This window comes from Dendrobates tinctorius, unplaced genomic scaffold (assembly GCF_039654945.1).
Source record: "Dendrobates tinctorius isolate UK_male_01 unplaced genomic scaffold, ASM3965494v1 ptg000114l, whole genome shotgun sequence".
Taxonomy (NCBI): Eukaryota; Metazoa; Chordata; class Amphibia; order Anura; family Dendrobatidae; genus Dendrobates; species Dendrobates tinctorius.
In genome coordinates this window covers 25,826,207-25,852,992 of record NW_027361782.1, presented here as the reverse complement: position 1 = coordinate 25,852,992, position 26,786 = coordinate 25,826,207, and positions in this window count along the sequence as shown.

Here is a 26,786-nt window from a genome sequence, read left to right as displayed (position 1 = left end):
TGAGCCAGCGGGTTATTGTCGGTCCGCACCACTACTTCAGAGCCCACCAGGTACTCTGCGAACCGCTCCGTCATGGCCCACACTGCTGCGAGGAGCTCGAGCTTAAAGGAGCTGTAATTGTCAGGGTTGCGCTAGGAATCATGGAGTGAGCGGCTTCCATACGCGATCACTCTCTCCTGGCCGTCTTGAACTTGTGACAACACAGCCCCCAGCCCGTGAAGACTCCCGTCAGTGTGCAGGATAAACGGTTGTGAGAAATTTGCATAAGCTAACACCGGAGCATCCGAGAGCGCAGCCTTAAGGTCTTGGAAGGCCTCTTCTTGAGGTTGTAGCCATTATATTTTCCGTCCATTTGCCCCAGCGGGAGCCCCCTTCAGCAGCTCATGCAGGGCTTGAGCTCGACATGCAAAATTCTTTACGAAACGACGGTAGTATCCGGCCAACCCGAGGAAGGCCCGCACGTCTTTTATCGTCTCGGGGGTAGGCCATTCCTGAATGGCAGCAACCTTTTCCCGGGACGGCCTTACGCCCTCCACCGAGACGATATGGCCCAGATATTCGATCTGGGTGCGAAATAGGTGGTATTTTTGTGGTTTTACCTTCAACCCGTACTTTTGCAGCCAGCCGAGTACCTGCCCCAACCGCTTCAGGTGGTCCTCAAACGTGGCAGCATAGATGATGATATTGTCCAGGTATATCATAGAATCATAGAATCGTAGAGTTGGAAGAGACCTGGGCCATCTGGTCCAACCTCCTGCTCACAGCAGGATTCGCTAAATCATCCCAGTCAGATGTCTGTCCAGCCTCTGTTTGAAGACTTCCATTGAAGGAGAACTCACCACTTCTCGTGGCAGCATGTTCCACTCATTGATCACTCTAACTGTCAAAAGGTTTTTTCTAATATCTAATCTGTGTCTCCTCCCATTCAGTTTCATCCCATTGCTTCTAGTCTTTCCTTGTGCAAATGAGAATAAAGATGATCCTTCTACAATGTGACAGCCCTTTAGATATTTGTAGACAGCTATTAAGTCTCCTCTCAGTCTTCTCTTTTGCAAACTAAACATTCCCAAATCCTGTAACCTTTCCTCATAAGACAGGGTTTGCAGAATTTGGTCACCATTCTGGTCGCTCTTTTCTGAACTTGCTCCAGTTTGTTGATGTCTTTTTTAAAATGTGGTGCCCAAAACTGGACACAATATTCCAGATGAGGTCTGACCAAAGAGGAGTAGAGGGAAATAATGACTTCATGTGATCTAGACTGCTTCTGTTAATACATCCTAGAATTGCATTTGCCTTTTTTACTGCTGCATCACACTGTTGACTCATATTCAGTCTGTGATCTATTAGTATACCCAAGTCTTTTTCACATGTGCTGTCACTTAGCCCTATTCCTCCCATTCTGTATATGCTTTTTTCATTTTTATTGCCCAGATGTAGTACTTTGCATTTCTCCCTGTTAAAAACCATTCTGTTAGTTGCTGCCCACTTCTCCAGTTTATTTAAATCTTTTTGAATTCTCTCTCTCTCTTCTCTAGTATTAGCTATCCCTCCTAGCTTTGTGTCATCAGCAAATTTAATCAGTTTACCCTCAATTCCTTCATTTAAATCGTTGATAAAGATGTTGAACAATACAGGGCCCAGGACAGAGTCCTGTAGTACCCCACTTGAGACATTCTTCCAACTGGATGTGCAGCCATTTACGACCACTCTTTGGGTCCGATCACTAAGCCAGTTATGAATCCACCTAACAGTTGCCTTGTCCATTCCATACTTAGTGATTTTTTTCAATAAGGATTGTATGAGAGACTTTGTCAAATGCTTTGCTGAAGTCAAGATATACTATATCTACAGAATTTCCTTGATCCACCCAATCAGTGATACAGTCATAGAAGGAAATTAAGTTAGTCTGACATGACTTATTAGTTACAAACCCATGCTGACTCTGTTTAATCACTTCATTCTTATCCAGGTATTGACATACATGTTGTTTAATAATTTGTTCAAAGATCTTTCCTGGTATAGAAGTCAGACACACCGGCCTATAGTTGCCTGGGTCCACCTTCTTCCCCTTTTTGAAGATAGGAACAACATTTGCTCTTCTCCAGTCTTCTGGCACTTCTCCTGTTCTCCAAGAATTTTCAAAGATTATGGAGAGGGGTTCAAAAATTTCTTCTGCTATCTCCTTCAGTACTCTGGGGTGTTAGCTAAGTGTTTCCTCACTATCTTTCTGTTTATAGATATCCTGGATTCTTCTATTCCCTTAATAGGACAGTGAATAACAGTTGATGTTACATTTCCTTTCTGAGAGAAAACAGATGCAAAATAGGAATGTAAAAGTTCAGCCCTTCTCAACATCCTGTCTTACCATTTCATCATTTTCATCCTGTAAAAATCCTATAGCATCTTTGACTTTTCTTTTACTTTTGACATATCCCCAAAATCCTTTATTATTGCTTTTGACATCTCTTGCAAGCCTCAATTCATTTTCAGCTTTTGCTAATCTGATTTGTGCCTTGCAGGTTCTGCAGACAGCATTATATTCTTCTTTAGATATGCCTCCCTCTTTCCATTTTATAAACATTTTTTTCTTCCTTTTTAGCATGTGCTTAAGTTCTGTGTTCATCCATCCTGGTTTCCTTAAATTCTTCCTTTTCTTCCCTCTTTTCAGAATTGTTAACAACTGTGCTTTGAGAATTTCATTTTTCAAGATTTCCCATCCTTCCTGGACATTTTTGTCTTTAAGGATATCCAGCCATTGGATCCCTCCAATTCTCTTTCTGAATCCCTTAAAATCTGCCTTTCTGAAATCTAACCTTGACGTCTGAGTCTTCACAGGTCTTCCGCCTCTAGTTATCCAAAATTCTAAAATAGCATGGTCGCTACCTCCTAGGGTCCCAGCCACTTTTACCTCCTCAACCATTTCCTCCCTGTTTATAAGGATTAGATCCAAGGTAGCAGTTCCCCTTGTTTTCTCCCCTACCTTTTGGAAGATAAAGTTGTCAGCAAGAGAGGATAAGAATTTCCTTGACCTGTTAGTTTTGCCTGAGAGAGATTCCCAACAAATGTCTGGATAGTTGAAATCTCCCATGACAACTATGTCATATTTTTTGGAGAACTTGGCCATTTGATGCATAAAGAGTTCATCCATATCTTCAGCTTGCACAGGCGGCCTGTAGTAAATGCCTACAATGGTGTCCTTTCCATTGTTCTGTCCTTGTATTCTTACCCAAACAGTTTCCACAGAATTCCCAGTCTCTGAAGCTTCAATCTCTGTGCAGATATACGCGTTTCTAACATACAATGCGACACCCCCTCCTCGTTTATCAAGTCTGTTTCTTGCAAATAAGTTGTATCCTTCTAGTCTTGAATTCCAATCATGTGTATTGTCCCACCAAGTTTCAGTGATTCCAATGACATCATTTTTCTTTTCCTGTGTTAGTAGTTCCAATTCTCCTTGTTTGTTGCCCATGCTTTGTGCATTAGTATAGAAACATTTTAGTTTGTGATAGGTTTCTCTTTCTCCAATATTTTTATTAATTAGATTCTTTTGTCTTTGTTCTTCCCTTCCACTTCTAATAGCAGAGTTCTCAATAGCATTTGTCAGGTGTATGGCTTTTTCTGGTCTTTTGCTTCCCTTCCCATGTTGTTCTAGTTTAAAGCTCTCCTTACAAGTGTAGCAAGGCGACTTCCAAATACATGCTTTCCAGTCTTCGTAAGGTGCACCCCATCTCTAGCAAGTAGTCCATCGTATAAGTAATTCACTCCGTGATCCAGAAATCCAAATCGTTGCTGATGGCACCATCGACGTAGCCAGTTGTTCACCTGCAGAATCTTATTCCATCTCCTTGTTCCATGGCCATCCACTGGGAGGATGGAAGAGAAGACCACCTGCGCTCCCAGTTCTTTCACTTTCTTGCCTAAGGCTTCAAAGTCTCTGCTGATGGTTTCCAGGTCATTTCTTGCGGTGTCATTTGTCCCCACATGTAGTAGCAGGAATGGGTAGTCATCTGTAGGTCTGAAGAGTCCTGATATCCTGTCAGACACATCTTTAATTTTTGCACCTGGAAGACAGCACATTTCTCTTGAAGTTATATCCGGTCTGCAGATAGCGGCCTCTATTCCTCTCAACAGGGAATCCCCCATGACCACCACTCTCCGTTTCTTCTTCACAACATTTTTCTTTCTCCATCCAGGAGGACTCTGAAGGTGTACAAGGTTGCTGTTTGTTGGCAAAGTCTTATCCTGATGTATTTCTTCATCGTTTTCCTGCGTGAGAGCCTGGTACTGGTTCCTGAGCAGTATGGGTGCTGACTGCCTCCTGATCCTCCTGCTTCTCTGGGTCACATGTCTCCATTCCTCTGTTTCTTCAGGTGCACTTCGAATTTCTTCTCTTTCTGTAACATGAAGAGATAATTCTGCTCTGTCCAAGAACTCTTCACCTTCCTTAATGATCTTCAACGTAGCTAACCTCTCTTCGAGATTTTGCAACTTTTCCTCCAACAGTGACACAAGCTTGCATTTGTGGCATGTGAAGTTTGGCTTTTCCACTGGTAAGTCTGTGAACATGTAGCAAGAAATGCAGCTCACCAAATGGCTCCTGGCCTCTTCCATATTGAGATTTCTTAAAAACGATGAAAGATGAGCCAAAATTTTTGGTTTTCCGATTTCCTCTTTTCAGCTGCAACAGCCAAAACCCAGTGATCGTTGAGCTTGCGGAGACTCTTCACTTATCCCAGAAGGCACTGGGAATATGCAAATGATCTCCTCAACTCTTCCCCTGGTTTTCCGATTTCCTCTTTTCAGCTGCAACAGCCAAAACCCAGTGATCGTTGAGCTCACGGAGACTCTTCACTTATCCCAGAAGGCACTGGGAATGTGCAAATGATCTCCTCAACTCTTCCCCTGGTTGCCTCGAAATTGAGATCTCCCAGACACCGCTCCATCAACCGCTGAAAGGTCCCCGGGGCGTTGGCCAGTCCGAACAGCATTCGATTGAACTCAAATAGTCCCATAGGAAGTATGAATGCCTTCTTAGTCCTGTCTTCTGACATGGGTACCTGCCAGTACCCACTGGCCAGGTCCAAAGTCGAAAAATACGTTGCCTTCCCCAAGGCGGACAAGGATTCTTCTATTCGGGGTAGTGGGTACGAGTCTTTGATGGTGCAAGCATTCAGCTTTCAATAGTCCACGCAGAACCGTAGGGTGCCATCCTTTTTGCAGACCAACACAACGGAAGCCGCCCAGGGGCTTTGGCTTTCTCGAATAACTCCCTTCCGTAGCATTTGGGCCAGCAATGTTTTCACCTCTTGGTAGAGCTGTGGAAGAATCTGTCAATATTGTTCGCGGCTGGGAGCCGCTCCTGCCGTGGGGATTCCATGGGTGATGGCGGTGGTACATCCAAAATCTTCCTCATGACTAGCACCTCGTGGTACTGTCCGAGCAGTGTTTTTATCTGGGAAAGCTGAGCTGAAGTTAATCCGGAGAGTTCGGTCCGCATTTGTTCCAGGATGTTTCGATCCTTCTCCTGAGTCGAGATTTCAGTAGCCTGTAGAGTCCGGATAGTTACTTCCCAAGGGTCCTCGGATTGCACTCTCAATTGAACCGCAGGGGCTGGCAGCACTTCTTCCAAAGGCCTTACTAGCTTGGCCAGTTCGGTCCGGGGCTTCAGGACGATGTCTTGGTCTTCAAGGTTGATGCAGCGCACCAGGACGGTCCCCTTTTTGCACTGTGGTCAGAGAGCGGGCAACCAGTATGCCAGGAGGCAAGCGCTCCGAGTAGCATGGCTCCACCTGCATCTCTACGCCCTCCAAAGGTATCGAGGCTCGAATTGGCAGGGCCATCACCATCTGCCCAGGGGGCAGTACAAGCAGGGGAGTCGCTGGCGCGATGACTTTGCACAGAGCCTCGCCCTCCCAGCAGTCCTGATGTACTCGTGCTTCCCGCACCAACTGCTGGAATACCTGTCCTAGAGCCGTGCAGGAACACCACTGCTTCAGGATCTTGTGCGTGGGATCATTGAGGAGCAGATTGCCAAACTGCTGTAGTATGTTCATGCCCAGAATGACTGGATGCTGCTTATCGGTTTCCCCTTGGGTCAGAACCACTCCTCTGTGGCCGAGGGATTTACCGCACAGCGTCACCTGTACCCACACCACCCCGGCAAGAGCGACCGGTAGCTGATTGGCGGCTACTAGTCTGATCATGGGTCCCCACTGGGGTCTCCCTGTTTCGGGGAAATTTTGCCGGAAATAAGTTGCAGGCATAGTTGTCACTTGTGACCCCATGTCCACTAGGCATCGGACGGCCCGGCCCTCTACTTCTGCCCATACGACCGGACATTTTGTGACCAAATCTTCGGGACTTCCACCACCCCTAATTCTGGTTGCTGGCTCCGAGCGGCATCCCTCCAGCCTGGAGCCCTCTAGTTTAATGGCCGCTGAGGTGGGTATCTCCCACGCCGTGGACACTCTCGGGCGAAGTGGCCCGGCTCCCTGAATTCATAGCACCGGGTCTGCGCAGGCCGTCCAGTCCCGGACACAGTCCTTCTCTTCACTTCGGCCAACTCGCCCTTGATGTTCTTCAATTCTTGTTTCATCTCCTCCACCCATTGAGGCTCCTCCAACTGCATTCACGGAAGCCACCAAACTCCAGACCTTTCCCATGGGGACCGCCATCCCCTGCTCCTGCTCTCGAGCGCGTGCTTGACTTCCCACCTCTGAAAAGTCTATACGGGGATTCATTCTGACCTGCTCCTGTAATGCCTGCTTTATTAACGGGTCCCGCAGTCCAGTCACCAACAGGTCGCGTAGGGTAATGTCAATAGGTCCTACCCCTACGCCGTCCTTCCTTTCGATGGCCGTATGCAACTCTTGGAGGACATTCATATACTGGGTGATGGTCTCCCCCTCTCCCTGCATCCGACTGAACAACCGGGTCCTCAACTCTCCCACATTGGTTGGGTCCCCATGGGTCTGTTCTAAAATCTGCAAAACTTTATCAAAGGTGTTGCGGTGTCCCGGGGGCCTCAACATTACTGAATTCAGAGCTGCCCCGTCTAACGCCATGAGAGCTACTTCGACTTCCAGGTCAGGAGTCATCGGGTGCATCCGAAAGATCCTCCGCATCCGTTCTCTCCAGCTCCATAGCATGGTATTAGAGCCGGAAAACCTAGGCAGGTTGCTCAGCATAGCCCCCAACGAAATGCTGGAGCGGGGGCCCCTCGCTATCTGTCGAGTTCACGGCCCTGCCCTGGTCTGGGGCATCTCTGATGAGGCTGCTTTGGTGTCGCAGCCGCTGGGCCCAGCTGCTGAAGATCTGTCGTAGTCTTCAGGCGCCCCGGCGCCCAGGAGGAGTTTGGGCACAACAGGCCCTAAGGAAGTCCTTTGATGAGGTAACCCCCTGTAGAAACAGCGGGGTTCTGCTCGTAAGCGAGTTCAATGAGATACCAGTTTCCAAGGAGGGTTGTGTCGCAGTTACCAGGAGTGGCGGTTGGTGGGCCACGTGCACGGCCTGGGCCTAGGCAAAGAGTTTCTCTGTAGGCAAGGAGTAGGCCCCAACTGCTGACTGCAGCAGCGTGACATCAGCTCCGGGCGATGATGAACAGGTCGCAGCCGTGGGCTGAAGCTGGGCGGTAGCGGACAGGCCACAGCCGCGGGCTGGAGTGAAGCGGCTGCGAGCAGCATTGGACAGGCCGCAACAGGCTACCCCGGATTGGAGTGAAGCGGCAGTCTCTTGTTGGTAAGTTCGACGCTTACTCTCCGCAGGCCACTGTAAGTCTCCCTTCTGCCACTCGTCTCCTCTCTGGTCACTGTCTGTCACTCTGGCTCTCTCAAACTCCCACAGTCTCTTGCTTCGTGTCTGCCGTTCCGCCAACTGACTCCCCTGCGCGCTCCCTGACCCTTTTATACTCGCCCCTCCCCTTGCTGTCCTCTCACTCCCAGCAGTCAACTCTCCTCCTCCGTTCCCCGGGTATGGTTCCCTTAGGAACCTAGATGGCGGTCCCCTTGGTTCCGGCCCGAACACTCTGTGGGGGCCCTTCTCCCTACACCTGTACATGGCAGTAGATTAGGTTCCTCTTTTAATAAGCCCGACACACTTTTTGAAAAAATGAAAGGGCAAAAAGTTGCAATATTTAACCCAAATTCCAATTGTGATAAATGTTGCAACTTTTGACACCAGTTTTCTGATGTATGGTACATAGGATGATACATTTCCCCTTTGATCTTTAATTAGTTTCTCTTGGAGTCAACAATGGACAAATCAGCGAGTGTGGGCTGCCACCTATATGCTTAAGTATTTTTGAGGGTTCTAGATATCAGATATTGATGGCAATGTGTGGCAAAACCCTGGAAAATCCCTTTTAAAACGAATACTATCTCTGTATATTATATGTATCAATGTAAAAGGAAAATGTATCAATGAGCAGAATGGCTTCACAGCAGCAGTATATGATCTCATTATTAGTGTGATTATCAATAATCCATTATTTTTCCTTATTATTGGGATTATTATCCTCATTAATTGTTACTTTTATTATTACTATTACACGTTTATTATTACAGTATTAGGAGAATGTCGCTCTTCCTCTTTAATTTGCTCGATGATCCATGTCGTCATCTAATTTTGCTGCTTTTATATGTAAAGTAACGTGATTTCCAGCGCCTCCGTTCCCAGCCGTGAAGTTTTCTGTCATTTATTTCCTCCCTTTATCTGTATTTGTTTGGAGCATTTTACTGAGATATTCACCTAATTTCAAAAGAACAAACAAATCAGAAAGGGCAGGCTATTCTCATGCAAATGTCGCCAGCTGTTTGGATCGGGATGGACACTGCTGCCGTCCTAATGTGAGAATCTGCATAAAAATGACACAGTGAAGATATGATAAAAATATAAAAGGACAGACAATAGAATGCAAATCGTAATCAGCCACTGGAAAGACTCTGCCATGAAGCTGATCAGGTGAGCGAGCAGAAACAATGGGGGAGATAAAAGTAACGAGGCGCTGATGGGCTGCAACACTGATGATTTCACCACCATAACTTGGCACTTGCTGTAAAACGGCAAAATGTTTCACTCCTAATGTTATTTACCTTTCACGTTTGCAGCGGATAATGACCGGATCCAAACACGGTAACAAATCTCCATAATGTATGCTGTACCATTATTGAGAAGTCTGAGGCTTATCATCTTGCTCCATCTCCTTCCATAACCAGGACCTCAGCCAGGGCTGTATGATGTAATGGGTTCTACAGTACAATGTTGGCTCCATTACTGGATTCAAAAGCCAAAGAGATATACAAGGATCTGCCACCTAAGATACCCTACATGGAGAAAAGTATGTGCCCCCTCAACATCCAACCTTCTTTTCAAACATTCCATCCCACAGCCCCAATTCCCATGAAGTTTGATTGCTGTAAAATGTTAATAAAACCAAAATGCAATGATCTGGAAATCTCTTATCTCCATATTTTATTCACAACAGAACATACTGTAGAACAGATCAGAAATTGAACGTTGGACATTTTTTCATTTCATTAAAAACAATGAACTCGCTTGGAAATTGATGGAAGCCACACATCTCAGAACTGTTGGGCCTGAGTCATGTCCACCATTGTGCTCAGGCCTTGTCCTCCATTGTTTTTGGGCTGTGTCCACCACTGTGCTCGGGCCGTGTCCACCATTGTGCTCAGGCCATGTCCACCATATTACTCTAGTTGTGCCCACCATTGTTCTCAGGCTGTGTCCACCATTGTGCTCAGGTCATTTGCCCATCACCTCCATCATTGCCTCCCCCCACCACCATCATCATTGCCCATCACCTCCATCATTGCCTCCCCCCACTAATATCATTGTCCTTCCCCACCACCACTCTCTCACACACACACACACACACACACACACACACAGCACCGCATCACTCTCTCACACACACACAAAGCACCGCACCACATACTCACACACACATACAGACACACAGCACAACTCACCTCCCCGCAGCCGCAGCACATCCAGGCAGCCTCTTCCTCACTGGCAGCTTTCTGTCTGAGACAGTGCGCAGGATGATGATGTCATCCAGCTGGACTGTCTCAGACAGGAAGCACCAGACAGGAAGTAGGACGCCGGGATGTGCTGCGGCTGTGGAGTGCCCGCTATTAAAGAGAAATGGTATTCACGCCTCTCCACGTCCATAGGGAAGTGGGGAACCATGAATATTCATTTAGCTTTAGCAGCGGGGACAGGATCCTGTCTCCAGCTGCTGCTGCGCTGGCACAGAGCAGGTCCCCTTGACTCAGGGGCCCCAAAGCCACTGGCTGGGGGCCCCTGGAACACTGGGGGCCCTAGGCAGCTGCTGACCAGTATGCCAGCCGGTATCAGTGCCTGGGCCCACCAGAGAATCCTCCGGTTCTCCGGTGGGTCAGGCCGACCCTGACTGAATCATACCTGTATTTAGTGTGGCGTGGCCTGAGAGTCCATGTATCACAAGGGTCCAATACTGACCATCGGCCTTTTCCCTTGTGCACATGGAGTTCTCCAGAATCTCATTCAGTTTTGATGATATTTTGTGCTGTAGATGGACAATATTCTTAAGGCCCCGTCACACTAAGCGATGCACCAGCGATCCCAACAATGATATGACCCGGTCAGGATCGCTGGTGCATCGCTAAGTGGTCGCTAGTGAGCTGCCAAACAGGCAGATCTCACTAGCGATGTAGAGACGCAGCAGCGGTCGTTACTTACTGTCAGACACAGCAATGAAGACGTGCTCCCGCCCGCTTCCACGCGTCGCTCGTCGGCGCCAGCAGGAAGCGGCCGATGAGAAACGGCCCAGGACATTCTCGCGCGATCAGCGATAACCAGCGGGGGAGTCGGTCGGAGAAGTATCACACATAGTGATATCGCTAGCAATATCGCTGCTGCGTCACAAAATCGGTGACGCTTTAGTGATATTGCTAGCGATATCGCTTAGTGTGACGGGGCCTTTAGTCTAAGTAAATTTATACCGAGGAACATTTTCCTGAAATTATTACACAACATTAAGATACAGTTGTTCTCAAATTGGTAAGCTCTGACCATCCTTGCTTCTGGGAGACTCTGCCTCTGGTCAGAGTCAGATGGCCGTATAACTTGTGCGAGAATCGCATCGCACTGGACGGACTGGCACGACACCTCTCCTGACCTGAGCTAGACAGTTTGATGGATTACTATGTAGCTGTCAAACTCAGGTCAGGAGAGCACGAATTATGCGGCAGTGTGTCTCTGCCCTCTCTCACATGCGCTTTATGGATAGTCATGTGACTTAGTTGAATATTGACCCTCCGGCTATTTTTCATTAGCACAAATTAATTTTTCAGCCTCAATTAAAAATGTCTTACCTTCTTCAATCACTTAAGTTTTACCTTCTGAATTATGTTCTGCTGTGAATAAAACATGGCGATAAGAAATTTCCAAATCATTGTATTCTTTTTTTCTTTACTCCTTACACAGCAGCCCAACATTTTTGGAATTGGGGTTGTAAATCCATCTAATGGTTCAGCTCTTCTCAGAAGGATTTCTACAAGATTTTGGAGGTGTCTATGGGAATTTTTGTCCCTTCATCCAGAAGAGCATTTGTGGGGTCTGACCCTGATGTTGGGGGGAGGCTGGGATCACAATCTCCGATGTTGGAAGGGTCTGTGGTCCGGGCTCTGTGCGGCCGCTCATGTTCTCCCCTCCATGCCTGTATGGAGCTTCTGCTCAGGGCACAGTCATGGGGTTCAGATAAGGGTCTTCCCCAAACTGTTTCCACAAAGATGAACTATTAAAGAAGTTGTCCATGACTCGTGCAAACCAATCGATTTCCCGGCCTTATTTGGGTGACTCCGATGAATTCTCTTTCTGGCAGCTCTGCACATCTATATACCGTATTATTTACATTGTTGCTCATGTCCACTTCTCTTATTCTCATTTATCAGGGTGTACTTTGGGCTGCCCTGATTCTGTACAGATGGGCACAGACAAGGAGGGCACATCTCAGCTCCCACAATATTTTGCACTTATCATCATATTTTGAGAACTGTCTTTACAGAATTTCTCCAATGCACTACATGAAACATACTATCATTCCCCAGCAGGGGGCAGTAGTGAGACTTGAGGTTTTGCATCTTGAAAGCCTGCAGAATATCAGCAAACTCAGCTCTGGATGTGACTGTAGGATAAAACATAAAGCAACAACAGAATTTTGAGTGCAGCTCTGGATGTGACTGGAGACATGATGTTGCACCAGATCACTAAAGTACTACAACACCTGGCTTATCCCCTAAGTTTACATTTAATTAAAGCTGCATAATGTAAACATGCTTTCAGGTGGTGGAGATGAAGAAGCAGAGGTAATGACCTCCAGTGCTCCTATAATTACAATGAGGCTTATAGTAAGAAATGTATCAAATAAATCTGAGGAATGTGGATGGAAGCCTGGGAATCCACTAATTGTATCACTCACGATCATCCACTGTGTAAATATTCATCTCAGCTTTGCATCATTTCAGTTTCACTCTCAGTAAGGAGGAGGGGGCATTATACTGGCACCCGGGGAGCTGCGGGCAGCGATGCCCTTGACTGGAGGGCACGTCATCCGTAAAACGTCAGCTGGCAGCGGTGACAGCTCGCCATTCTTTCCTGGCCTTCAATCCAAAGACTCTGTGTTCTCCCCGGCAAGATATCAATGTCCTTCTGCTGCGGCCTCTGCACCCCGACTTATAAATCAAATTCAGCAAGGAGCGAGCAGACATCAATCTTCCCACTGGCAGTGCCCCCCGGTGCTCACCAAACGCCCCTCACTGTCACCAACAAAAATAATAAAAGAAAAAAGTCACACAAAAAACATTAAAAACTAAGAAAAAGTGAAACAGATCAAAGGCTGGAGTGTTACATAGGACTGTGTGGCGCCCCCAGGAGTATGGTCGCCACAGTGGCATTGCCTTCCTCCAGGGAGGGTGATGTCAGGCTTGGGAGCAATGAAGGGTCTCTCTAGCAGTTAATCATTTTCATGCAACACAGTTCCCACTCCAGGCTAGCAGAGGGAGCTCTGAACCCTGAACTGAGGGGACGAGCTGTCTCTGAGGGCCAGGAGGGGAAATTAGTTAGTTAGTGTGAGGAGGGGAATGAGTGTAGACGTGTGGAGAGAAGCTGGAGGTCGAGCTGAGGATAGAGAGCTCCCTCCCAGTGACAGCGCATGATCTGGAGCCTGGTCTCCACGGTTGTATGGATACTGAAGGTCCTGCAACAGAAACCAGAGGAATAGGAAGCTGTAAATGCTCTATCTATAATAATAAATGCCCTAAGCAGCTTCCGGTTGTAACAACTTCCGTCCAGTTGTAACCGGTGACGTCACCGCACACCTCTTTCCATGTTAACCCTCAACACACACACTCCTCTCACCTTTCACCATCTCCACTCACGTCCACTCACTCTTTCAGTCCACATACGACCCTTTCTCTCACTCTGTCTCTCATACTCACGCCGTCATTGCCGCTGATCCACGATCCCCGACATCTTCTTCCGCCGGCGCCATCCTGGATCCAGACGTCCTCCACGCCGGCGACATGTTCTTGCGGCGATGCCATTTTGGATGGCCAAATCCCGCGATAGTCAAGATGGCGTCGCCGCAAGAACATGTCGCCGGCGTGGAGGACGTCGGGATCCAAAATGGCGTTTTCGCCGACACCATTTTGGATCCCGACGGCATCCACGCCGGCGACATGTTCCTGCGGCGACGCTATTTTGGATCGGCGAAATCCCGCGATACTCAAGATGGCGTCGCCGCAAGAACATGTCGTCGGCGTGGACAACGTCTGGATCCAGGATGGCGCCGGCGGAAGAAGATGTCGGGGATCGTGGAGCAGCGGCGATGACGGCGTGAGTATGAGAGACGGAGTGAGAGAAGGGGTCGTATGTGGAGTGAAAGAGTGAGTGGAGATGGTGAAAGGTGAGAGGAGTGTGTGTGTTGAGGGTTAACATGGCAAGAGGTGTGATGCTATCGCATCCTCCCGATGCGATAGCATCGGGCCATAATCTAGTTCCCACATAAGACTCGGAGACACAACAGCAACAGATAAGCCAAGAGAGATAGAGGGCTACAGCTGTCTGCCATACGAGGTAGTTCTAAGAGAAGATAAGAAGGAGGAACTTCAGTGTAACACGTACTGCATGTACCTCAAGCCAGCGCTAGGAAGGAGACTACACAACTCATCTAATAGAGAGATCCCTGAGTTGCTTCCAGGCTAGCCTGCTCCTGTGCCATCTGTAATCAGGACCCTGGACTGCGTTAGCCAAGTAAAGGTAAAGAAACTGCACCCTGTTGTGTCCTTGCCTCCTTCCTGCAACATCCTCAGCACTGCTACATCTCTGTGCCAAACACTGCACCCTCTTCCTAAACCTTTATCTACACTGCCCTGGGACCAACAGCCCTACCTGTGGAGGGCTACACCATCATTGCTGCACCCCACCATCTGTCCCAGAGGATCTGTCTACAGCGTCGGCTTCACACCTTCATTGCCGAACAACACAGGTGGCGTCACGAATCACTTATAAACTTTATTCCCAACTCAACCCCTTTTACATGGACGCCCAGGGCCATGGACCCGGTCACCGCTGCTGTGACATTCCCATCTGAGAGACCGGCCGGTACCGAGTACCCCACAGCCCTGGGAGGGCATCCCATTTTGGCATCACGAACAGGATTACGGAGCCCGGTATCCCCGGGTCCTGTGTGCCAGAGACTGTGTTGTGTGCTATAGACTGTGTGCGAAATTGGCGCCATTGTCGCCATTATCCCGCTGATTGGCGCGAGCGGGAAACCAAAGAGGTGGGCCGTTGTGGACGGAGCGAGCCGAAGAACGCAAAGAAGTGAAGTGCCGTGCGGGAAGAGAGGACAGCGTGCGAGAAGGGGAGGAGCTGAGGCCTACAGCTGGTAAGCCGCTCCACCCCGGGGTCTGGCAACCGTTTACTAGGGGGAAGGAGAATGTCTCAGGCAAGCGCCGATGCAGCGGCGGACGCCCCCGCCAGCCCCTCAGCACCGCAAGATGCAGTGCCCGACGCGGCTGCGGCTCCAGTAGCATCAACCGCAGCGGTCCCCATAATGCCGCGGTCTATGCCTTACATACCGGGAGTGGCCTGGCTACCGCAGTACTCAGGTGAGTCACATACCCTGAGTGAATTCAAAGAGAGACTGTGTAGTTTGTTTGAGGTGTATCCTCTATCTGAAAGCCAGAAGGTGAACATCCTGATTGGGCAGCTAACAGGTGCAGCACAGAGAGAAGTAAAAGCCTGGCAGGACACTGATAAAGAGACTGTTAAAAAGATCCTGGCTAAGCTAAGGAGCACCTTTGACACCCGCTCTGCAGCTGAAATAAACATGTGATTCTTTGTATGTAAACAGAAAGCACAGGACAATATAAGGGACTATGCTCTTAACATGCAGGAGGCACTGTGAGCCGTCAAGCAGATTGACCCTGACAGTGTGAAAGATGGAGACGGACTGCTAAAGGAGCAATTTATTGAAGGACTCTTATCCAGCACCCACAGAGCACAGCTGCGCATCATAGCCCTACAGAACCCTGATCTAGACTTTGCTGATTTCAAGGACAGGGCTATCCGGGTGCTGCAGGAATCAACTGTTAGCCATCCAGCGCCCCCTAGGCGCCCAGCGATCACCTACCACCAGGAAGCAACATCTTTCCCTTCCATCCCTGTGGAGGCTGATGCACAGACTCTGGATAAAGATCCAACAGAAGAGCTGCGTCTTCAGGTCCAGGAGTTGACCAAAGGGATGGCTGCACTTACTAAATCTGTGCAGTCCCTGCAGGTGTCCTCCAAGGAAAAGATCCTGCTTGCTTCCAGTCCAAAGGATGTCCCGTGGCTCCGGAAGAGGAGAACTCCACCACTCCGAGGGAGGAACAACGATCGCTATGACCAGAACGGACGTCCCATCTGTCGTCACTGCCACAAAGCAGGCCACCTCGCAAGATTCTGTCCTTTAAACGAGTAACCCCTGGGGCAGAGGGCCAACCCCCAGGAGTAGGACCACAAGGCCCAAAGAACTGGCGAGCCAAGTATGTTGGAGGGAGACCGATCCTTCCAGTGGTGATTGATGGCATCCCCATGAACGCTTTGCTGGACACTGGCTCCCAGGTGACCACTATGCCCTATATCCTCTACAAGTGGTATTGGGCTGACTCTGAATTTACCCGTGGCCCAAGTGATGAACTAACAGTAGTTGCCAGTAATGGTCAGTCTTTACCACAAGTGGGATGTAAAGAAATTACTGTTAAAGTGGGGAGGGTGGAGTTAAAATCTCAAGGTCTGATAGTTGTGGATATTAATCGACGAGAATGTAATCCCATGATGATTCTTGGTACAAATGTAATTGAAAATTGTCTTTCCGAGGTTATTATCTTGTTGCAACAGGTGGCTGAGACTGTTGGTTCCAGTGAACGAGTCCTGCAGAAGGAGATCAAGGCCCTGATGCAAAGACAGCAGGTAGAACTCTCTGACGGAGAAATTGGCAGAGTCAGAGTGAGTGATGCTTTCCCCATTGCAATACCCCCAGATGTGAAATGTTGATTTGGTGTCGGGCAGCCATAGGCCTCAGAGGTAAAGATTATCAGGCAATGGTAGAACCAGTGTACTCTGACAGCAGGCCCACTGTCCTGACAGCCAGAGGGGTAGTTGATGTCCACAAAGGGAGAGTACCTGTACGCCTCTTGAATTGTGGGGAGGAGGAGGCCACAATACCTCGGTATGCCACAGTTGCTAAGCTGCTCACTGTCAGTAACAATGCAATGCAGGCAGCAGAGTCCTTGGTCTCATCCGACCAGGTGGAGGACAATAGCTCTGTTAAGCAGCTGGGGGAGTGGTGCCAGCAACTGCACGTGGGGACTGACTCTACACCTTCTTACCAGAAAAATGGGGTTTACAGAGTGACCAAAGAATATGAGTGGGTATTCAGAAAACACCCTCTAGATTTTGGGAAGGCAAAAGGGGTTCAACATCATATCCCCACTGGAGATCATCCACTCATTAAAGAAAGGTACCGGCCTATACCCCCAACACAATACCAATGTGCTAAAGGTATGTTGAGAGAGATGAAGGAAGCTGGGGTTATCAGAGACAGTTGTAGCTCCTGGGCAGCTCCAATAGTTTTTGTAAAGAAAAAGGATGGTACCATGAGAATGTGTGTTGATTACAGGAAAATTAATAGCATTACACATAAGGATGCCTACCTATTACCCAGAATTGAGGAGTCATTAGCTGCACTTAAAACTGCTAACTATTTCTCCACCTTAGATCTCACTAGTGGGTATTGGCAGGTTCCCGTGGCAGAGGCAGACAAGGAGAAAACAGCATTTACCACCCCAATGGGTCTCTGTGATTTCAACTATATGCCATTCGGGCTCTGCACCGCCCCAAGAACATTTCAACAGCTGATGGAGTGCTGCCTGGGAAACATGAACTTTGAGACAGTCCTGTTGCACCTTGATGATGTCATTGTTTTCACCATGACTTATGAAGACCATCTGGAACACCTGGCTGAGGTGTTTGAAGCCTTGTCCAACTTTGTCCTGAAGGAGAAGCCTTCCAAATGCCACCTCCTGAAGCGCAAGGTACAGTACCTCGGCCATGTAGTGAGTGCAGAAGGCGTGGCACCAGATCCTGACAAAGTCACAGTCATCCGGGACTGGCCGATGCCCAGCAACCTCCATGAAGTACGCCAATTCCTCGGGTTGGTAGGCTACTACCGAAGGTTCATCAAAGGCTTCACTGAAATAGCCACTCCTATGCAAAATTTTCTGGTGGGGCAATCCAAGAAGGCCAAACAGAAAAGTTCCACCATTGAATGGACTGAGGAGTTGGAGAGATCCTTCACCCGACTGAAGATGGCTCTCACAGGAGATGAAGTTCTGGCCTACCCAGATTATGACCAACCCTTTGTGTTGTATACTGATGTCAGCAATGTGGGCCTTGGATCCGTACTGTCACAGGTACAGAATGGCAAAGAAAGAGTGATCTCCTACGCCAGCAGGAAGCTTCGTCCCACTGAAAGGAACCCTGACAACTACAGTTCCTTCAAGCTGGAGTTCCTCGCCATAGTCTGGGCCGTGACTGAAAGATTCAAGCATTACCTAGCTTCAGCCAAGTTTACCATGTTCACGGACAACAACCCAATAACTCACTTGGAAACTGCAAAGCTAGGTGCACTGGAGCAGCGATGGATGACTCGGCTGTCTAACTATGAGTTTACCATCAAGTACCGGGCAGGGCACAAGAATGCCAATGCTGATGCGCTGTCCAGAATGCCTAATCTGCCAGATGCAGGAGAAGACCCTGAGGCTCTTGAAGAAATAGAGGTACCTCCCTTCCACTGGCCAATTGCGGCACAACGTGCTCAAGGAGTGAGAAACAGGCGGTCTGGCTTGAAAGAGGTCACCCTAAATCCATTGCCCCATCATGACTGGGCATAAACGCAGGATAGCGACCCCGCAGTCCGCCTGGTGAAGGAGCTACTGTCACAAGGTGACTCAAGCCCAGAGTCGGATGCTCCGGAAGAAACCCAGCAGTTGTGGAAAGAAAGAGGCCGGCTGTTCATTTATGAAGGAAAGCTGTGTCGGAGGAGTATCAATGCCCGCACTCATGAGTTGGTCTGGCAGGTGGTAGTCCCAAAGAGAGAGGCATCAATGGTCTTGAAAGCATACCACAATGGAGCTGGACACTTCAAATGGAAGAAGTTGGAAGCATTGCTCCGGGAGAGATTCTACTGGGCTGGTATGAGGAAAGCCATTGAAAAGTGGTGCCGAGAGTGTGGACAATGTAACCTGCGCAGAAAGGATCGAAACAGCCAGAGAGCTCCTCTACAGCCAATAATAACCAAACAGCCACTTGAGTTGGTCGCCCTAGATCATGTGAAGTTGGTCCCAAGCTGCTCAGGCTACATCTATGCTCTTACCATCATGGACCACTACTCAAGATTCCTGGTAGTTGTGCCTGTCAAAGATCAAACAGCCAGGACAGCAGCCAGAGCCTTTCAACAGCACTTCTGTAGACCACATGTATATCCTGAGCGAGTGCTTACAGATCAAGGTCCAGCTTTTGAGGCAGAAGTGTTCCAGGAATTCTGTAACTTGTACGGTTGTAAGAAGATCAGGACAACACCGTACCATCCACAGACCAATGGTATGTGTGAAAAGATGAACCAGGTAGTGATTGACCTACTAAAGACCTTGCCTTCGGAGGAGAGTAATCTGTGGCCAGAAAAGTTGCCAGATCTTGTAGACCTCTACAATTCCTGTGAATTCCACCAACTGCACTCCAGCCTACCTAATGAGAGCGAGGCATGGTAAACTGCCTATTGATTTGGATATGGGAGTCCTGACACCTGAAGTAGCATCCCCAGATGCTGACTGGGATACAGAAAGGCAACAGCAATATCGAAGGGTACAAGAGTGTGTGGTGAAGAGTTTAGCTCAGGCAAGACAAAAACAAGAGAGGAACTACAATCAGCATGCACCTGCAGTTCCCTTGTCACCAGGAGAACAAGTCCTCAAGAGGAAAAGAAGACTGCATAAATTGGATGACCAATGGGAAGCTGAACCCTACACCATTCTACCCTCAAATTTTGACAATACCAAGGTGTCCCTTATTAGTAAAGATGGAGGTAACCTCAACAGCAATGTCAAGAGATCATTTGAAGTTATGCCCTGACCAGTTAAGAGAAAGAATGGAAGAACAAAATAACCCATAGAAGAAGAAAAGGTCAGCACCATACTTGGAGAATTCCCTGCCAATTGGACTAAAGTAAATGATGCCATAGTGGTGCCAGTGTTGACATTTCCCCAACTGGTAGTCCAAGAAGACGTGACTCATGAGAACTCTGAAAATCGGGACGTTCAGGTAGCAGATGCCACACCAGCAGTGGAGCCAGACAACCCTCGCCCTGCCAGTGGTGAATCTGTCATACCCATGGTGAGACTAAGAGTCGGTAGGAGAATACTACCCAGTTTACCCCCACTAGAGTTACACAGGTCTACCCGTACTACACAAGGTATACCGCCCATTAGATATCGTGTATAGATAAGTTTATGTGAATGTTGAAATTGTGTATATATGTAACTGTTCTCAAGCTTTGTGCCTACAGAGACTCTGTAAGAAGCCTTTTTGAAGTTCTTGTTTCATGTTTTGATGGACATTGGACCACAGGACTTGTGTGGTCAAAACCAACTTGTATATAGTTCACCAATTGCCCAGGAATGGGACCATGGACATTGATGCATGGACTTATCATCACAGGACTATTTTTGGAGCCTTTGGTTTTTGTAAATTTTTCATTTTTTCTTAATCTTGTAACCTTCATATTGTTTATCTGTTTATATGTTTTTCATGTTTTCTTTTATCAGTCCAGGAGTACTGACTTTCACTAAAGGGGAATGTGGCACTCCCAGGAGTATGGTCACCACAGTGGCATTGCCTTCCTCCAGGGAGGGTGATGTCAGGCTTGGGAGCAATGAAGGGTCTCTCTAGCATTTAATCATTTTCATGCAACACAGTTCCCACTCCAGACCAGCAGAGGGAGCTCTGAACCCAGAACTGAGGGGAGGAGCTGTCTCTGAGGGCCAGGAGGGGAAATTAGTTAGTTAGTGTGAGGAGGGCAACAAGTGTAGACATGTGGAGAGAAGCTGGAGGTTGAGCTGAGGATAGAGAGCTCCCTCCCAGTGACAGCGCATGATCTGGAGCCTGGTCTCCACGGTTGTATGGATACTGAAGGTCCTGCAACAGAAACCAGAGGAATAGGAAGCTGTAAATGCTCTATTCCCACATAAGACTCGGAGGCACAACAGCGACGGGTGAGCCAAGAGAGATAGAGGGCTACAGCTGTCTGCCATGCGAGGTAGTTCTAAGAGGAGATAAGAAGGAGGAACTTCAGTGTAACACGTACTGCATGTACCTCAAGCCAGCGCTAGGAAGGAGACTACACAACCCATCTGATAAAGAGATCCCTGAGTTGCTTCCAGGCTAGCCTGCTCCTGTGCCATCTGTAACCAGGACCCTGGACTGCGTTTGTCAAGTAAAGGTAAAGAAACTCCACCCTGTTGTGTCCTTGCCTCCTTCCTGAAACATCCTCAGCACTGCTACATTTCTGTGCCAAACACTGCACCCTCTTCCTAAACCTTTATCTAGATTTACAAAGAAAGAATTTTTGGATTTAAACGTGCGCTGCTAGACAAACGACTCCTTGCAGATTATATACTTATATACTTTTAATTCCCAACGCGTTTCGAAGTTAACACTTCTTCCTAAGGGGATGATATGTCATATCATCCCCTGAGGAAGAAATGTTAACTTCGAAACGCGTTGGGAATTAAAAGTATATAAGTATATAATCTGCAAGGAGTCGTTTGTCTAGCAGCGCACGTTTAAATCCAAAAATTCTTTCTTTGTAAATCTAATGATTTATGGTCACTGAGTGGCCATTTGGATGTGCAGCAGCTTGACCTCTATTCCATTGTGCCTGAAACTCTCCTGTTATTGGTGAGTAGAGTTGAGCGATACCGTCCGATACTTCAAAGTATCGGATCGGAATGGATCGGCCGATCTTAAAAAAAAGTATCGGTATCGCCGATTCCGATACCGGAAGTCCCATTCAAGTCTATGGGACTTCCGGTATCGGAATAAGAAAAATCCTGTTTTTCCCTTGTACAGCCTCTCTGGGGTCTGTACGGGCCTTTCGGGGGGCTGTGCCGGCCTGCCAGGGGGTCTGTGCAGGCTCCGGTGGGCTGTGCCGGCCTGCCGGGGGTCTGTGCAGGCTCCGGTGGGCTGTGCCGGCCTGCCGGGGGGCTGTGCCGGCCTGCCGGGGGGCTGTGCAGGCTCCGGGGGGCTGTGCCGGCCTGCCAGGGGGCTGTGCAGGCTTCGGGGGGCTGTGCAGGCATCGTCCGATGGGACTACAAGTCCCATCGGGCGATGCCTGCTACCATGACAGTGATTGACACATTAGCCAATGATGGGACAGTAGTAGTCCCATCATCCGGCTAATGTGTTGAATGTAAAAAAAAATAAAAAATTACATGCTACATACATACAACATGCATACTTCATACATGCTACATTCATACTACATATATACTACATGCAACATACATACTACATATATACTACATGCATGCAACATGCATACTACATATATACTACATGCAACATACATACTACATATATACTACATGCTACATACATACTACATATATACTACATGCATGCAACATGCATACTACATATATACTACATGCTACATACATACTACATATATACTACATACATACTGCATGCTACATACATACTACATATATGCTACATACATACTACATACTACATACATACTACATATATACTACATACATACTACATACATACTACATGCATGCTACATACATACTACATGCTACATACATACCACATACATACTACATACATACTACATGCTACATATATACTACATATATACTACATGCATGCTACATACATACTGCATGCTACATACATACCACATACATACTACATACATACTACATGCATGCTACATACATACTGCATGCTACATACATACCACATACATACTACATACATACTACATACATACTACATGCATGCTACATACATACTACATGCTACATACATACTACATATATACTACATGCATGCTACATACATACTACATGCTACATACATACTACATATATACTACATGCATGCTACATACATACTACATGCTACATACATACCACATACATACTACATACATACTACATACATACTACATGCATGCTACATACATACTACATATATACTACATGCATGCTACATACATACTACATGCTACATACATACTACATATATACTACATACATACTACATACATACTACATGCATGCTACATACATACTACATGCTACATACATACCACATACATACTACATACATACTACATGCTACATACATACTACATATATACTACATGCATGCTACATACATACTGCATGCTACATGCATGCTACATACATACTACATACATACTACATGCTACATACATATCACATATATACTACATACATACTACATACAATACATTCATACAATACATACAGTACATATAACATAGAGTAACATACTTACCAATACTTGTCACATTGTTCCCCGAAGCCATTGTCTTTTACGGAATAAATATTAACATAACAAACCACAAAAATACTCACCCACGATCCGAAGCAGTCCACGAGTGTGTCCCACGACGATCTTGGGTAGAGAACTGCAGCATCAGCTGTTGCTGCCGTTCTCTACGGGCTGCAGGAATCCAATGACGGAAGGTAGGTATCCTTCCGCACTGTATTCCTCCGCCACTTAAAAAAAAAAAAGTCCCTAGTCTCACTTTATGCCATTGCTGTGTGGGAAATTCCCACGCAGCAATGGCATAAAGTGAGACTAGGGACTTTTTTTTTTTTAAGTGGCGGAGGAATACAGTGCGGAAGGATACCTACCTTCCGTCATTGGATTCCTGCAGCCCGTAGAGAACGGCAGCAACAGCTGATGCTGCAGTTCTCTACCCAAGATCGTCGTGGGACACACTCGTGGACTGCTTCGGATCGTGGGTGAGTATTTTTGTGGTTTGTTATGTTAATATTTATTCCGTAAAAGACAATGGCTTCGGGGAACAATGTGACAAGTATTGGTAAGTATGTTACTCTATGTTATATGTACTGTATGTCTATGTATGTATTGTATGAATGTATTGTATGTAGTATGTATGTAGTATATATGTGATATGTATGTAGCATGTAGTATGTATGTAGTATGTATGTAGCATGCATGTAGCATGCAGTATGTATGTAGCATGCATGTAGTATATATGTAGCATGTATGTAGCATGTAGTATGTATGTAGTATGTATGTGGTATGTATGTAGCATGTAGTATGTATGTAGCATGCATGTAGTATGTATGTAGTATGTATGTAGTATATATGTAGTATGCATGTAGCATGCAGTATGTATGTAGCATGCATGTAGTATATATGTAGTATGTATGTAGCATGTAGTATGTATGTAGTATGTATGTGGTATGTATGTAGCATGTAGTATGTATGTAGCATGCATGTAGTATGTATGTAGTATGTATGTAGTATATATGTAGTATGTATGTAGCATGTAGTATGTATGTAGCATGTAGTATGTATGTAGCATGTAGTATGTATGTAGCATGCATGTAGTATATATGTAGTATGTATGTAGCATGTAGTATGTATGTAGCATGCATGTAGTATATATGTAGTATGTATGTAGCATGTAGTATGTATGTAGCATGCATGTAGTATGTATGTAGTATGTATGTAGTATGTATGTAGCATGCAGTATGTATGTAGCATGCATGTAGTATATATGTAGTATGTAGTATGTATGTAGCATGCATGTAGTATATATGTAGTATGTATGTAGCATGTAGTATGTATGTAGCATGCATGTAGTATATATGTAGTATGTAGTATGTATGTAGCATGCATGTAGTATATATGTAGTATGTATGTAGCATGTAGTATGTATGTAGCATGCATGTAGTATATATGTAGTATGTATGTAGCATGTAGTATGTATGTAGCATGCATGTAGTATGTATGTAGTATGTATGTAGTATATATATATATTTTTTTTTTAACATTTAACACATTAGCCGGATGATGGGACTACTACTGTCCCATCATTGGCTAATGTGTCAATCACTGTCATGGTAGCAGGCATCGCCAGATGGGACTTGTAGTCCCATCGGACGATGCTTGCACAGACCCCCGGACATCAGCACAGCCCCCCGGCAGGCCGGTACAGACCCCCACAGGGTGCACAGACCACCGGCAGGCCGGCACAGCCCCCCGGCAGGCCGGTACAGACCCCCACAGGGTGCACAGACCACCGGCAGGCCGGCACAGCCCCCCGGCAGGCCGGTACAGACCCCAGGCAGTCCACACAGCCCCCCGGCAGGCCGGCAGAGACCCCCGGAAGGCCCGAAATGACGGTGCATCATGATGCGCACACACCGCGCATCATGATGACGTCAGGCTGTCAATCAACTTGAACTTCCGATTCCGATGCCGACTTCCGATATTGAAAAAATATCGGAAGTCGGTATCGGAATTCCGATACAGCAAGTATCGGCCGATACCCGATACTTGCGGTATCGGAATGCTCAACACTATTGGTGAGTATAATAGCTTGATTTATATCCATTTTACTTGGGTAAGACCCTATTGCGCTCTTTCTCTTTTAGTTTTAACCACATAAACCTTTATCTACACTGCCCTGGGACCAACAGCCTTGCCTGTGGAGGGCTACACCATCATTGCTGCACCCCACCATCTGTCCCAGAGGATCTGTCTGCAGCGTCGGCTTCACACCTTCATTGCCGAACACCACAGGTGGCGTCAAAAATTGCTTATAAACTTTATTCCCAACTCAACCCCTTTTACATGGGCGCCCACGGCCACGGACCGGGTCACCGCTGCTGTGATCTTCCCATATGAGAGACCGGCATGGTACCGAGTACCCCACAGTCCTGGTAGGACGACCCAACTGCAGGTGACAATACTACATGCACTCCAAGAGTTATCACTGTGTTATTTGTGGTATTACATGGGACTGCAGGTGACATCTACTACATTATCTATACTCGGAGAGATATCACTGTGTTATCTGTGGTGTTACCTAGGACTGCAGGTGACATCTACTACATTATCTGTACTCAGAGAGATATCACTGTGTTATTTGTAATGTTGCATAAGACTGCAGGTGACATATGCTACATTATCTATACTCACAGTTATCACTGTGTTATTTGTAATGTTACATAGGACTGCAGGTGACATCTACTACATTATCTCTACTCACAGTTATCACTGTGATATCTATGGTGTTACATGGGACTGCAGGTGACGTTATTATATTATCTGTAATCAGAGATATCACTGTCATCTGTGGTGTTACATAGGACTGCAGGTTACATTACTACATTATCTATACTCTGTTATCACTGTGTTATCTGTGGTGTTACATAGGGCTGCAGGTGACATCTACTACAATATCTGTACTCAGAGAGCTATCACTGTGTTATCTGTAGTGTTACATAGGACTGCAGGTGTTGGGGTTATCCCCTCCCAAATGCTTTACATCATCCTTAGTGCTGCCCTCTGCTGTCTGTTTGCCAGTATAACATGTAGTAATGACAGGCGTAAGTGCTGGTGGCTGGCAGATCATGTGGCATGGGGGCTCTGAGTTGAGAGAAGGGGATGAGGGCACCACAATTGATATCTCCCCGAGGTGATGGACAGTGCATCTTCGTCTTTGGTCTCTTGGGTCATGTAGCTGTGGATTAGGGGCACATGTCCTACAGTCCGCCACTTATTCCCCCAATACATCATCTTCTGTGTCAGCGCCATCATCAGTTTGGGTCACGTCACGACATCCTTACAGACCTCAGGGTGAAGCTGCCGAATGCCCCTCCGCTGTCCTGCTGACATTTCCAGGTACGGTGTCTTGGGGTGCGGAGATTTCCATTTCTTAGCTTTTTCCCTTGCAGAGCTGCCGGCTGCTCTCATAAATTGCAGCTGATGACAAAAGTGGAAGCAAACGGCGGTGAAATGAGGCCCAAAGGCAAAATAATGACATATAGAGCCTGGAGGAGAGCGGAGAAGCCATCAATCAGCCCCAATTATTCCGCAGTTAATCA